Here is a 16,245-nt window from a genome sequence, read left to right on the forward strand (position 1 = left end):
TTTTGTTCGAGTCAAAAATGTTGGTTGTATTTCTGTTTGTATTTATTATATGTGTGTATTGCATGCGACTCCCACGTGGTTAATGTGGTATCCTAAACTTAGTGTTAAGTCTTTTACAGAGAGCTTTCGTTTTAGCTTGTGAGTATTGAATATAATGATCATGCGGCTTGCGCTTCTAATTCCCCAAGAAATCTTTCCCCTGTGAAAAAAGTTTGGAGACCCCTGAGCTAGAAACAAACAGAAATACAACCAACATTTTTATTTGCCAAAAGGTTATCAAAGAAGGTGGCATTAGCAAAAGCAATTGTCACATCGCACATAGTGAGTACACATCTGAATTTCACTAAGCCGCAAAAAAGTTAGTGAGATTTATGAAATTGGCGTTTGGCTTTCAAAATATCTTCAATTTTCGGTTCTGAATTGCTATATCTAATCATTAGAATTGCTTTCAAATGTTCATCAGTCAACCTTGATCGAAGTACCGACTTCACATACTTCATTTTGAAAATGCTTGTTCACAGATATAAGTTATTCCGCACATTGATGTCATACCAGATTCGAACTGCTTCAGCTTTGGAAAATCATCTTCAGGTATGCAGTTGTAAAATACAATAAGTTGTCTCTCTCTGTGCTTTGCTTTCAACAAGTCATTTCCTTGCAAATCGATGACCTCCAGCTGAAGTTCCACTGGCACGTCATCAATGACACAATCAAAAGGATTTTGAAAAAGGAGAATGTCACTTTCGATTCTGTCGAGATCCGAAAATCTCTCTAAAATGCTTATTTAAATCACCAATAATCTTTTCTGAAACTTCAGGTTGACATCTTCTGTGATTCCAGCATGAAACTCATTGAAACACTGAAAATGAGAGAGGTTTTCTCCTTCCAAATGTGCTTCAAACAATGACAGCTTTCTCCGAAATCCTTTAATGATTCTATAGAGATCACAGACAAAGTTATTCTCCCCTGAAGTTTCAAGTTCAATTCATTCATGTGGGATGTGATGTCACCAAAATTGACAACCAAGTTGGATCCGACAGAAGTGGATCGGCTCTATATTTCTCGATAAAAAAAATATATTTCTCTTCTCAGCTTATAAAAACGAAACAAGACGTTACCGCAGCTGAGCCACCTCACTGCCGTGTGATAAGGCAAGTCACATAAATCCGAATCAATTTCTTCAAGAAACACCTTGAACTGGCGATGATTAAGTGCAAGACCCCGAATGAAATTCACTGCAGAAATGACTTGTTTCAGTACGCAAGAAATATCTAAGTCTTTTCTACAGAGTGCTTGCTCGTGTATGATGCAGTGTATGAACAGAGCGCTTCAGAGTTGAAGATCTTCCAACTGTTTCCTGATCAGACCCGTCTTTACTCCAGCCATGTTTCTTCCTCCATCAACTGTAACACCTCTAAGCTGATTCCACTGAAGGCTATAGTCTTTCAAAGTTTTATGCACTTCCATGAAAATGTCTTCTCCACTTGTTCTTCCGTGCGTGCTGCAAACTGATGCCAACTCTTCCGTGATCTGAAAGTCCAAATTAACTCCACGAATGAACACGAGAAGTTGTGACGTACTCGAGAGATCAGTAGACTCATCCAGTGCCAGAGAATACCATAGGGAGTTTCTAGCTTTTTGGCGTATCTGTAATGCGATGTTCTCTCCAAGTTCTTCTGCTCTCCGTACAACTGAAGTTGCTGAAAGGCTGATACTTTCAAAGAAATTGTCTTTTTCAGGACACAGCTCATTTGCTGCTTCCATCATACACTCTTTGATGAAGTTGCCGTCAATAAAAGGTTTTCCTCGCTCTGCCATCCTATGCACTATTTTGTAACTTGTACGAGTGACAGATTTATTTTCAGCAAACTTTCTCGTGAAGAGATTCTTTTGAGATTCAAAAACACGTATCATGGATTCAAATTTCTCAGAACGGAACTTTCCTGAAAATTTCAAATATGTTGATCGATGTTTTGTTTCATAGTGACACCGAAGACTATACTCTTTTAAAATGGCAACACTTTCTGTGCATATCACACAAGTAGCTTTCTGTTTTCTTGTTTCCACAAAGAAGTGCTTTTCTCCCCATTCATCATTGAAAGCATGACACTCAAAGTCCACTTTTCTTCTTTTAAAAGCAGTCATGAAAAAAAACAAACAGGGTCTGAAAATGAAAAACACAGAGCGCTGTGAGAAAAGTATTGTACTGGTCCAAGAACGCACAAACAAAATATATTGAAACGTACCTTTGCCACGAAACTTACCTAAGAACGAGTTTCGAAAAGCGCATAACCAGACTACTAAGAGAAATGAGCTTGCTGAAGCGGTAACCCAAGCCCGCTAAATTTACAAGACGAGTCGATGGGACGAGGGTTAAGTCTGTACTTGTTTTCAAAATCCTAATGCTTTTATAGATACGTGCCTTCATATGAATAAACGGGCAGCAAGGACGAAAGAAGAATTTTCCTATTGGTTAAAAATGCGCGTGACAGCCTTGTTTCTTTTTATCATAACGTCTTGTATTTGTCAGCTTGAAGCGACCATCGGTGTGATTTATTTTGTTATGACAGTCGGATATTTTAATTTCAAGCGGCTAGCTGCTGGCGGGCCGGTCAAAATTACCTCGAGGGCCGTAGTTTGGTGACCCCTGGCCTGCAACATTCAGTTTGTTTTTCTCCTCCATATTTGAGGGTTAAGCAATTGAAAAGTCGAAAGTTCGAGCGACCATGATACTAAAGACGTTCCTTTTTTTTTTTTTTTTTTACGGCTGAGGGTGCTTTATAAGTATGATCGTCGATTACATTGTTCGATATGATTTTAAACAACATCTTTATTGCGGAGGGTGTCGACGATTATTTGTCTTTCCTTTCTCGTGATTTGTGGGCCAAAGATAGAGACGGCTGCATTCTTTGGCGTTTCTCACCTGGTCATTAAGATTCGTGTTCCCATAGGGAATTTCGAATTCAACATCAATATTTTCATGCTTTCTTCCATTAGTGAATTTATTTATTAGTTGGATATTTAATCAGTTCCAAGTCTCTAACCTTGTATTCATTTCTTTTGGTATTCTAACATTTTGTTTGTGATCTCATCTGTTGCAAAGTGCTCTGTTTTTAATTTTTCTAATTCCTCAGATTTATTCATAACCTTTTAGTTATTTTATATATTTTCATTTTAAGACGAAAAATAAATAAAATCATTGTTCATTAGTCACAACCGATCAACAATAACAATAAGAGGTGCTTCAATGTGTTAAAAGTTCTGCTGTCTTTACCTGTCCATCTTCCTATCTTTATCAGGCTGTTTTCCTATCTTTATCTATCAGCCTGTCTGTCTTTACCTATTAGTCTTTGTGTCTTTATCTACCGGTGTTCCTTCTTTTTATCCATGCGTTTTCTTAGCTTGTCCAACAGTACCTATCATCAAGGTACTGTTAATATAATCTATAAGTGTGCTCACCCATTTCAGTCTCTTGGTGTTGGGCTTCTCTGTGTTACATTTTAACGATCCACAGAAGGTAAAGTTACAGTAAAGTGTGAATGTTGTATTATGTTCTATTTAATATTATAGAGACAAGCTATGGCAGTATCCGTGTAACAACTTAAATAAATGTTTTTCTTTTCTTTTCCAGTTACGAAGGGAGAAGTGTAATGAGTCGGAACAACTGTGTTAGAATTGAAACAACGTTCCAAACGAATAGTGGGATTGGCCGTCCAATTATGACGCCCCCACTGCTGAAAGGGCGAGCATGTTTGGTGCGACCCTCGGATTACGAATCGAACGCTTCATCCTACCTGGCCATGCCGGGCCAAATCTGAAAGAAGTTAATTGGTTACAGCGACCCCGTAACAATAAAATCTTTGAATTACAAAAAATAATGAACGACTTAAGGCTTGGGCACCGTATGTTTGCGTTAGGCTTAAAACTAATTGAATTATGAGCCAAGGATAGAACTAGAAACACACACATACACTTCATGCTGTATGAACGTGCAAGACACACTTGGATGTTTTCTGATTCTGAACATTGATAAACTGGTTGTGACGTACAACCTTTGATAGTCGTAACCGACAAATTAATCAGTTGGGTGAAGACAGACTCTGCTCGAACTGTGTTTTCTGTTTAAGTTTTCTGGCTGAATACTTCCCTCGGTTTGTTTTACACCATATACAGAGAATAATATGTGGTTAGATTTACAGATATGTGACAGAGTTAATTACATCTTAATACAGTAAAGACAGGTTGAGAGGATAACTGTTAAGTCAGCATTGAAACAGCTGTTTCCTTTTGGTTCTGACAGACAACATAACGTATGGACGTTTAAACGTTTAATATTGCAACGATAAAAGACAAACTGAAAACATGCTTAAAGTTTGTATTTATGATTAACTGCTTGTTTTAAACAATAGTTTATTCAGAACCGAAATAACCAGATGTAAAAACCGAACCTGTCAGGATTGGAACCTCAGATTCTCCAGAGGCGTGGGTTAGAATACCGTTTGATTCTAATTTCTACGAAGTCAGATTTTTGGAATAAATGAATAAAACGTGCAAACGGTTCTGTTTCCTATTAAAATATTTATATTTTTAAGAAAACCACCAAGCCTAGCCGTCCCTAATATTGAAGGGATAGTCTAGAAGGTAACAATTAACTCAACACCACCTACCGTCTACTCTTGGGCTGCTCTTTACCAACAAAAAGCGAGATTGATAGTCACATATAACGCTCCGAAGGCTGAAAGGATGACCACGTTCGAGTACGGGTTTCGATCATGTGACCAGCAGATTGCGAGTCTAGGGCACTAACCACCAGGCGATGCAAAGCCCGCTAAGGGATGCACTGTCACTCTTACAACGCACCAATATATTATAGTGTAGGGAATATTTTACAGTATCGCGCGGAATCGAAGTAGATTCCATAGCTCCAAAATCCAGAGATCTACTAGCCCGGACTCAAAATCTAATAGAAAGAGTTGTAAAGTAAACTGTTATGATATGGGGAAAGAGAAGGTTTACAGTGACGTAATATTAAAATGACATCTGAGTATCTGAAGGAAAATCTAATAACAATCAGCGAGTCTTACGGGTCGAACAAGTGTATATGTACATTAACAAGAGGGCATAAAGTTAGGTCAAATACTTTTCCTTTACTGACACGTGCATATAAAGTTCTTCGTGAAGAATGTAACCAGACCCTCTGTCAAGTAATGAAAGTGACTTAGAAGCTGTGGGTAGAGGAAAAGGAACGTAGACACTTTCCATTATCCGGCTGTAAAACTACAAATCGTTGCTGAGTATTTTAGTTTATGATCTGTCTCAGTATGGCAGCAGTTTGAAAGTTTAAACAGATTTTATCGGATGATTATTCAATTGCAAAATTGAAGCACACACACTGTGTTGCATCTGGTAGTTTATTACTACAACTGTAACTTTTTAAACGTACTATGTTAGTTCCTTGGGTTGAGTATTTACAAGTACAGGTTTGTAACACATTGTGTCATTTCGTATTTTTGACTATTATACTGTCTGAACTGTGTAACAAGTCATCTGACTACATTGCGTCTCCACTACATTATAAATTACTTGTACTGTAAATAAACATCTTTCAACATTAGACTTGATTTGACATTTTCTTTGAGCTAAACTTTGAACAAACACTTGTATTAAAATGTGAAAAAACAACCAACTCCAAATACTCCCTCGATGTGAAAGTAATTTCTCATCAATAGAAGGCGCCTGGCACGAAAAAAAACAACATCAGTTCTAAATGTTCGAAACCTGGGTCATATTTTACTCCGTAGTCACAGAGAATGGGGCACCACAAATGATACAAGAACAATAAACCTAGGTGTTAGTGAGTTTTATGTTAAGGTTTTGAAAATGTATGTGAAAAAGAAAATAATTATGATAATAATCGGCTTGTAATACTCGCAGTAACTACGACCACGATTTGTGTGTGTGTTTATTTTCAGCCCAAAGCTATACAATAGGCCATTTGGGCTTTTACATCGAGGGAAATTGAACCTCAGATTATAGCGTTGTAAACTGTAACAATAGCTTTTACCCACTAGAGGGCAGCCGCATCTAGAAGTTTTTATGAAGTCTTTGTCTAATATTTCTTAAAGGTATACCTTTCTTGATAAGAAAAAGAAAATAGTCCTCGTCGACGAAAGGATATTTCAGAAACAAATAGTTCACGTGGAAAATGAAGAAAAATATGATTTACTAGCACAAATACTAACTGCTTTATATAAAAATAAAACTTTTAATTTGAAAGAGAAAGATAATAAAAAATGTTTCGATTATAGAGTCTTTTATTTGTTCCCCTGCCCCTCTTGTCAATGAATCAGTTTCTGGATTTACAACAGTAGGATCGGGTTTTTATTCCTCACAGGAGATAAGCTATGTAATGCCCGGTGTTTAGCTTTGTTTTAAAAATCGAACGACTCGTTTGTACGTTTTAGCACAAAGTTACAGAACAGGAAATCTGTGTTGTATTCGCTGCGAGAATCGATTCTCGAGTTTTAATGTTAACACGGCCTGAAATTCTTGAAACTGATAATTCCAATCAAGCGTATCTTTATGTTTGTGTATTTTTCTTTTTGAGAGTCGCATCGACCTATCTGCTGACGACGGGAATCGAACAGCTGATTCTAGCGTTGTAAACTTACCGCTGTACTTGCGGAAGACCCTACCAACAGAGGCTGTTTGTTAGATATTAAAATGTTCTACAATATTTGTTTCATACAACTTTACTAATAAGACTGAGAACAACGTTTCGGCCTTCTTAGGTTCACTATAATGTAGGCTTTTAATTTGGTGACATCGTATGCTTATTATTTAGTTTGATAATTTTATTTGTTGTTGGCCCTTACGCTTAATTACTGATAAGAGGGAACACAGTCGATCGGCTGCGCTTGTCGTCCACCATAAGGAATAAACTGTCACTCTTATAATGGGCCTACATTTTGCAGTGCAAGAAATGTTTTGTTTATTGTACAGATCTGAAATGCAGAGCTCTACCGTAGGACCAACCTACTCTGTAGATATGTACCATCCCTTCGTACTAAAATGGACACAAATTTAAAAAGACGTGAAAACCTGTTTTAAATCACTCAAATGTAACGGCTTATGCCCAAAATAAACTTCCATAATCACACCAGTATTTACAAAAATCGGACATGTAAAAGCTACACGAGGGCTAGATGTCCTGAAATATGAATTGAGAGACTGGAAGGAAGGCAGCTAGTGAACAGCACCCACCGCCAACTCTTGGACTACTGTAATCAAACAGTATGATTTGACTAATACATCTATAAGTCATCATGCTCCCAAGGTGCATATTGTATTGATGTGGCAGGTCGCAAACCACGAATCTTTAAATACACTGTCTGGTACGCTGATCAAACTCTGCCCGCTAGAAAGAAAGATCATTCCAGAAAAGGATCAAGTGTGACTAGTGTCCGGATTATGAATCTGAGGATCCACGGTTTGAGGTTCGTTGACGCAAAAACGTGCCCCGATTCTTTGGGCCATGTATGCGCTAAAAAATGACGGTCAAGTCCCATTATTCGATTAAAGTAGCCCAGAGTTGCTGATGAATATTCTTGGCTGACTGCCTTTCTCGTAGTTTTAGTTGACAAAATTAGGATCGGCAAGTGTATTGTGTAGCGATATCAACAAACAAGTATGAACTGTGTGAAGTGTTAGAATCACAAGTAACACACCAATAAACTGAACACAAACATTTTAATTACGGTCAATTTATCGCTTCTAAAAAATTGACTGTGTTTCGACGTTACACCTTTAAATATATGATACCATCGTCTCATGCAACCCAGTCCTGGTAATGACGTTGAGGCCTCAATTTGAAAAATGTTTTTAATTGTGTATCGATTTTAACGGTTGGTGCTATTATTTTAATTTACAAAAAAAAAAAAAAAAAGCTTTTGGTTGAGTCGCATTAACACGTTTTAGTGAGGAATCTATATTAAAGTAGAGATATTTCATATTAGTTTGGTACCACCACTGGATCTTTACTGTTCATTTAATACCTGTTACGTGTAACATTCTTTAGATTGCCGAAACTTTACAACTTTATTATTTCTTTCGAGAGGTCAAATTTAACCCTTTCTTTCAACATCTCTAATAGAATGAATCAAGTTTGAAAGTTTCGTCACAACCAGATGATTGTCGGAAACTACCAACATTTAAACAACGTGGTCGTACCTGACCACGTGGTTACGTGCCTAAACCATGAATGCTACGAATCCTGGTTCGACACCTTTTGCTTCGAACAAATACAATCTGCGCCTTGGAGTACTGGTGGTTAGGGCATCTAATCACAAACTGCGGGTTGTAATGTCCTACCACACATGCTCACTCTTTCAGGCGCCAGGATGTTATAAACTATCGGTCAATCCCACTGTTCGTCGGTAAAATAGAAGCCGGTGGGTGGTGTTGACTAGGTACCGCCACTCTAGTCTGTCCCTGTTAAATTCGCGCAGGACAGCCTCGTGGGGGTTTGCGCATATTTCAGACCAAATCAGAAGTTTGGAATTAAATATCCATTCACGAATGTTTAAAAATAAATGAAACTTATCTTTCAACAGTCAAAGCTCTGTCTGTCCACAAAACAATAGCTAACACTGCATACATATATTGCCTCCAACCACACATTAACAGAGGCGTTGGTGGTGATACATCAACAATGGTTTCCTGCAGATGGAACGTACTGAGTGACCCTAGTTCTTACTTGTACACATTTGTAACCTTTAACAAAGTGATTCTTAACTGACTTTTTCTGTCCAACAAATTTAGTCCAATTCTGCGAGCTCTTCAGATAAGATGAAACTTTATCAGTGCCAATAAATGGAGATAAATGTTGGTATTGATAGTTGGATGACCTACATTAGTCGGTTTCTGGCTTAAAATCATTCTGTTGGTTATTAAAACTCTAAGTATACAGACTAGAAATGAATAGTCAGTCAAGTCCGTGCTATCAAAGAAACTGACTAGAAGTTCATTGTGCTCTAACTCAGAAAATTAAACTATGTATCAGCTAATTATTGTAGCATATTTTAACACCTGACAAACGATGCATCAAATACGTAATGACAAGAAACCCACTTGACATAAAAATGCATCTCAGGGCAGCTGGCATGGGAATTAACACATACTAATAAATTACAGAACAACGTTTCAATCTTCTTACGTCATCATCAGGCTTACAAAGAGTGAAGAAGGTCAAAACCTTGTTCTCTGCTTTATCCTGAGATAAATTTTTACTTCAAGTGGGTTTCTCGTCATGAAAGACTATAAAAATGTTTTATTAATTACTGTGTTAAACTATGCTGTTATTGTACAAGTTCAGAGTCAAAGAATCAGTTGTATGGTATTTATAACTAATGTTTATAAAATTTATAAAATTTTAAAATTTATAAATTATAATTTATAAATTATATTAAATTATAAAATTTATAACTAATGTTATAAATACATACAACTGATTCTTTGACTCTGAACTTGTACAATAACAGCATAGTTTAACACAGTAATTAATAAAACATTTTTATAGTATTTATAACTAATGTTACATTGCTGCTGCACTAAACCACAGTTGGTCTGTACAGATAAATCCTGTTTGTTTTAGATATAGATATTTTATCAAACCATTCTTTATTTCACAAGTTATGAATCAATTTATCTTAGATAAATGCCAATGAGACATTCTAGTGATAAGAGAAGGCGAAAATATCACATACCATTTAGTTATTCCTTATTATAAAATGTCAGCTACAAGCCCATATGTTCACATTAGTTCTAAGTTGCTATTAATATACCAGTAACTAATGTTTCTGATATATCGGTTTGTAGTAATATAATACACAATCCTTCTGGTGCATGTTTTTATCATCAAATGTAAGGTCATTTCTTGGAAAACAGGCCTTAACATAACTTTAGGTTATTGTACAGAGTTTTCCTGAAATAAACAGTTGCACATCAACCAGAAGGAATCTGTATCCAGATTTAAGGGTTATAGGTTTGTAAACTTGTCACTAATTCTGGTTCACTAGAGCATTATTTTTTCACACAATTGTTTGTTTTTGTTTTAATATTGTGTGATACAAGTTTTGTGGTTATTACTCTCCTCTTATGATTTGTTTGTTTTCAATTTCAAGTGAAGCTATACGAAGGGCGATTTGCACTGGCTGTCCCTAAATTAGCAGTGTAAGACTAGAGGAAAGGCAACTCGTCATAACCACCCATTGCAACTCTTGGGCTACTCTTTTACCAACGAATAGTGGGGTTGACCATCACATCATTAACGCTCTCACGGCTAAAAGGACGACGAGGATTCAACCGGCGATCTTCAGATTATGAGTCGAACGCCTTAACCGAACTTTCCATGCTGGCTCTGTAAACACATATTTTTTAATGTTTCGTTTTAAGAGACTGACTTCTAACACTATAAAAACGTTTACTCAAAAGTTCTATGTTTGCATAACTGTATTAAGTTATACGACTGAATGTTACTTGGCGCCACTATTTTTGTATTAAGATACCCTTGAAATTTCAAATATATTTTAAAATGTCTACTTGGTGATTCTATTACACAGTGAGGTAGAAGTCAGTAGTTTGTTTGACATTATCTTATAATGAAAGTATTAATAAGTTTATACAAATTTGTCTTTACTGGTAGGACTCTCGACTCCTAATCTGTAGGTCACGGGATCGAACCCCGTCACACCAAACATGCTCGATCTTTCAGTAATAGCGTTATAAAGTGACGGTCAATCCTTCTATTCCTTTTTAATAGAGTAACCCAAATGTTGGGCTTGGGCGGTCATAACTAGTTGCATTCTCTCTGGTTTCACGTTGTTAAATTAGGCATGGCTGACGCATTCAGTCCTCGTGTAACTTTGCTTGAAATTAAAAAAACAAACAAACGTTACTAGTGGTGTATTATGGGTTTCTAGTAAGAAGAAAAATAGTGGTACAAGTTAGGGGTTTTAATATAATGGTGAATCCCCTTACACAGTTTTAAGATGGGCTCAAACATTCAGACAAATGGTATTTAATAACTGTGTTTTTTTAAGTATATTATTTCAAAATTAGGAACAGCAAGCGCTAGAAGCCATCTCGTAGCTTGATTGTTGAATAACAAACAAACATATTGGTATCTCTACCACACACCTGTGTGCTTCACGTCATTACTAAGAAGACCTAAAGATACGTATTTAATTAACGCCATGTCTACCAAAACAGCTTCCCGCTTGTACATCGGTACGTCTACGGATTTACAATGCTAAAACCAGGGGTTAGATTCACCTCGGTGGGCTCAGCAGATAGCTCGATGTGGCTGGTAGAAGAAAATATACACATACTCTCCAATCTTCACTGCAGTATACACTGTATACAGTATTTTGTTTTGAACTAACAGAAAAGTAATTTGTCAAAATAAAAACAAATGTTTTAATATAGGATTATAATAATATTTGATCATCAAAACGTTAACAGTTCTGAATAAAAGAATTGTTACCAAGTTAACGAAAAACGTCGTGATCAGTGGCTTCGGGGTTCAATGTTTGTCATCGAAATGCTGTTGTTATTCACATATAAAATTCACATTGAAGATCCAGTAAAGAAAACTTTGTAAAATTCCTGTCAATATTTTTGTGTTGTAAAGAAAACTTACCAGACAGTGGATACGATTCATTACATATAAACATATTAAGTATCATAATAAGTGAAGAAACTAATTATAAAGTTTGAAACGGTAAGTGAACAGCAATTAATCAAAGATGGTTTGTTTGATTTCTGTTATATATCCTTACACCTTTTGTGATTCGAAGTTAATATAACTGTTTCATATTGAGTTGTATAATGAGTTAAATATCTTGAAGAGAATGGTGAGATATTTATCTAGTCTGATAACGTGTGTTTGGAAAGTAAAATAATTTTTCTGAGCCGATAAAGTGAAATCTTACATGTTCAGTTTATGTTGACTCCATAATTCGTTTATTTATGTGTTGAAATATTTTTAGTATGATGTATCACTGTTTATTTTCTCGTGTTGTTGTACAGATGTAAAATACAGACTTTATCTGAAACCGTAATAAAAACAGTGTAGAAAAGTTGAATGAAAGCTGATCCAGTATTTTATGAGCTTAAGTGTTTATGTGATAACAGTGTATTTAAAAGTTTTATTAATAAATGTATTAGTATCCTTCTGTAGTCTCTTATTCCACATTGTTAATATAAGGTGTGTTCAATAATAATAAACACAAGTGTGTTGGATACAGAAAATGTGGAGGAATAGTAGCTTGATTGACAACTTCAGGTTCTTTTGATATGATGATTGATAAGTCTCTTTTGGTTATAAGCTATATTCAAGTGTCAGCAATATTGCTGAAAGAGTCCCCAACGTATATAGATATACTACTTATACTAATCATGAAGTATACAGTAACTGTTTAATGGTAAGAGTGTTACAGTAATGTTCAAATAATTTTTGATAACGAGACTTTATCGAGCTTTTAGTACAAATTCAGCTAGTTCTAGTCAGCAAGATACAAGCTCAAGTCAAAGATTTATAAAAAATATCTACAGAAAGACAAGAATATATTTTTGTTTTATTTTATACAATATTGTTGATTAAGCATAATTATTTCTTTAGATAATTTCTTCTAAAGTTAAACATAAGATATAAAAATCGTTTCTGATTATTACACTGATTGAAATCTCCTCAGACAAAACTTAATATTAGGCATTGTACATCCAAATTTTAACTATGCTATTCGATTCTGAGACACAAAAGTAGTTAATTATATACGGTTTGATCGGACAATGTATGATATTATCATTATATTTTCGGCTCAGCATGGCCAGGTGGTTAAGACACTCAACTCGTAATCGGAAGGTTGCGGGTTCGAATCCCGGATGCACCAAACATGCTCGCCCTTTTAGCCGTGGGGCGTTATAATGTGACGGTCAATCCCACTAATCGTTGGTAAAAGAGTAGCCCGTGAGTTGGTGATGATGACTAGCTGTCTTCTCTCTAATCTTACATCGCTAATTTACGGAGGGTTCGCGCAGATAGTTCTCGTGTAGGTTTGCGCAAAATTAAAAAAACAAAATGTTGTTTTGAATTACGAACAAAGCTACTCAATTGGGTATCTGTGCTCTACCCACGACGGATATTGAAACCCGGTTTGTAGCATTGTAAGTTCGCAGACATACCGCTAAGCCACTGGGGGCGCAAAAAAACAACAAACAAATAAACCTCATCATAGTTTCAGGTACAGTTGGTTCAGCTGAATAATCGACAGCAGGTCCAATAACTTCCTTACTTCGTGTATAAGGACCGACTTCTAATCCAAAAATCTTGATTTTTAAACAGATTTCTTTAATGTTCTTACGACTTACCAAATAGTGTACACATCTATCCCCCAATGAAGATCTGACACTTGGTTGGATGATTTTTGAAAACTCATTGTGATTCTCGGAAACAAAAATACTTTAATAATTGATCATAGTCAAAGATGGTAAATTGATGACCTGTTTTCCTGTAACTCTCGTTCTAAATGTCAAAGTTCCGATTAATGCCTCATGTACGAGTTATATTGAGGTTAATATGAACTTTTCGCGTAGCTTTTGTTTCCTACTACGGTGACGTCAGTTTGTAGATAATGTAAACAGTTGCTTCTTAATATCATTTTAGTTTATTTATACTTGACGTATATGTTCCCTTTAATGGTCGAGCATCATTGTGCAACTTGTGGTACGCATTCATTAGCTGTGCTCAGCTTTTCTTCATATTACTTGTATGTAAATCCTACATGAAATTTTATAAAATTATTATTTTCTTGTCGTGAGGAATTTGAAAATAGTGTAAAATACATCAGTTCTTCCTTTCTTAAAGAAATTTTTATAATCGATACAAACTTTACTACTAAACTTCCATGTGTCTTACTTTTCTTGTTGCACTGAACAACAATTGTATTAATCCATCTAAAATATTTAGTGATTTGATTCATACTATAACCCAACCCTAATATTGACCGAATAATAGTTTCACGATTAGCTATTTCACTATAATATTAATATTATATTTTATTCATTACCATAACTTATTAAATCAATCAGATAATAATATTGTTTTACATTACTAACCGTACTTAAAATTAGATGCCGTCAATATAACGTACTACATAATTCATACATAATGAATGTTTCTCAAAGCAATAATACTATCATCAAACAGTAACTTCATTATCATAATCGTATATCACAAGATATATTACCTGAAATATTACTAAATCCAATACACTCAAATCGCGTTGTACATCAGCACATATCCTGCTGTGTCACTGGGGAATGTAAAAGTTTATTTTGTATATCCTCGTCCTGTTTGTCAGTTTATCCTTCATCAATTAAACATTCATACTGATGCAGTTGATAACATTTTATCCTCTTTAACCTAACTGGGCTTGTTTATTTTATGATTCTATTTTGACTTCGTGAATGCTAAACTAAAAAACTAAAAAACGCATAAACTTGGCACTCTCCTTAAGTTATTGTAATTGTTTTTTGCTTGTTTGTTTTTTAATTTCGCGCAAAGCTACACGAGGGTTACTTGCTCTAGGCGTCCATAATCTAACAGTGTAAGACTAGAGGGAAGGCAGTTAGTTATCACCACCCACTACCAACTCTTGGAATATTATTTTACCAACGAAGAGTGGGGTTTACCGTCAGTCATGACGCTGATAGGGCAAGTATATATTGTGTGATGGGTATTCGAGTTCACGAGCCTCGTATTACGAGCGAGCGTCTTTGCCATCTGGCCATGCCGGACAGTTATTCTAGAGTAGAGACTAGTTTTCTCTTCTCACATTCTATGCATGGTTCATAATAATCTTTAATATTTCTTCTGGTATTCAATCGATAGAATGTTTTACTTATCTTAAAGCCAAGTGTGCTAAAAATGATATGTCATGATCCATTTTCATTACTTTAGTTTTATTACAAGTATCTGCAATATTCCGTTATTTTCATACCAGTCAGAGTCGAAAGCGTACTCTTGATGTTCTCCCTGTAGTATTGTTTCCTTTAAAGTTTTCTTTCACCTCTATACAGGTTCGTTCGTTTGTTTTAAACTTCGCGCAAAGACACATGATTTGTGTATCTTAGACTGAAAATGTATTTCTGATAGATACCTACCTGTCACATTTTTCACCCTTCCTATATTGCATCTTTTTCTGCCTCATCTCAAAATGATGGTCGAATTCAAAGGGAGTCAACTGTTCTCGGAGGATGTCACACTCCTGTTAGTTCCCAAAATCGTTTGGTTTAGAGGAACCACTGAAATGTTATTTCCCACATCATCTCAACAAAAAATCCATTCTATAATATCGAGGACATACAACAGATCCCAGATTTTGTCACCCTGACAATAAGTCAACACTTGTGAGATAAAAATTTCTGGAGTGACACAAATTGAAACGAGAGGAAGAGACGTAGAGGTTAGAAAAATAACTGTCATTGTTGACCCTTATTATAATTTTTGTTGGAAGCTATATTTATTATTCATTTTCTACGTACTGCTAGTCAGACTTAAGATAATACTTCTTACAATGTCTTCTTATTATGTTACGTGTTGATAGATAATAAGTCAGTAAAACCGCTTGCTCCTGATTTGTCCCCCAAGGCATTATATAGACACTGTATCGAGAATAAGTGGTGGTCCTAAATATCTACTGGTACCTACGTGACAATGGAAAGCCACGTTATACAATTAGAGGGTTTATCGGTAATTTCGAATTGTGATACTAAAGGAGGAAAAATTAAGACTTTCTTCAGTTCCGGGATCAGAAAGTAAAAAAAAAAATAAGAAAAGTCTAGTGTGAGTACCAGATAATAAAGATGTACCAGATTTGACATTTTGTTATTAAGACTACACATATTTTAAAGAACTGCTCTGATACATGACTTAAAGAGAAAATGTCTGGTTCGCTCTCTCACGGTATAATATTGAAGGCAAAGCAATATTAGGGCGTACAGTTTAATTACGAAGAAGTGCAAGTGAACCTGTAACATCGATAAGACAAAAAATATCCAGAAGAGGGCACTTTTTATCATTTCTTTAACTTCTAACTGTTATAAATACAGACAGTACGAAAAAATAAAACGAATCCAAACTAAACGTTATGTGTATAATATATTATACTGAAGCTAATAATAAGT

The sequence above is a fragment of the Tachypleus tridentatus genome, unplaced genomic scaffold (genome assembly GCF_004210375.1).
Source record: "Tachypleus tridentatus isolate NWPU-2018 unplaced genomic scaffold, ASM421037v1 Hic_cluster_2, whole genome shotgun sequence".
Classification (NCBI taxonomy): domain Eukaryota; kingdom Metazoa; phylum Arthropoda; class Merostomata; order Xiphosura; family Limulidae; genus Tachypleus; species Tachypleus tridentatus.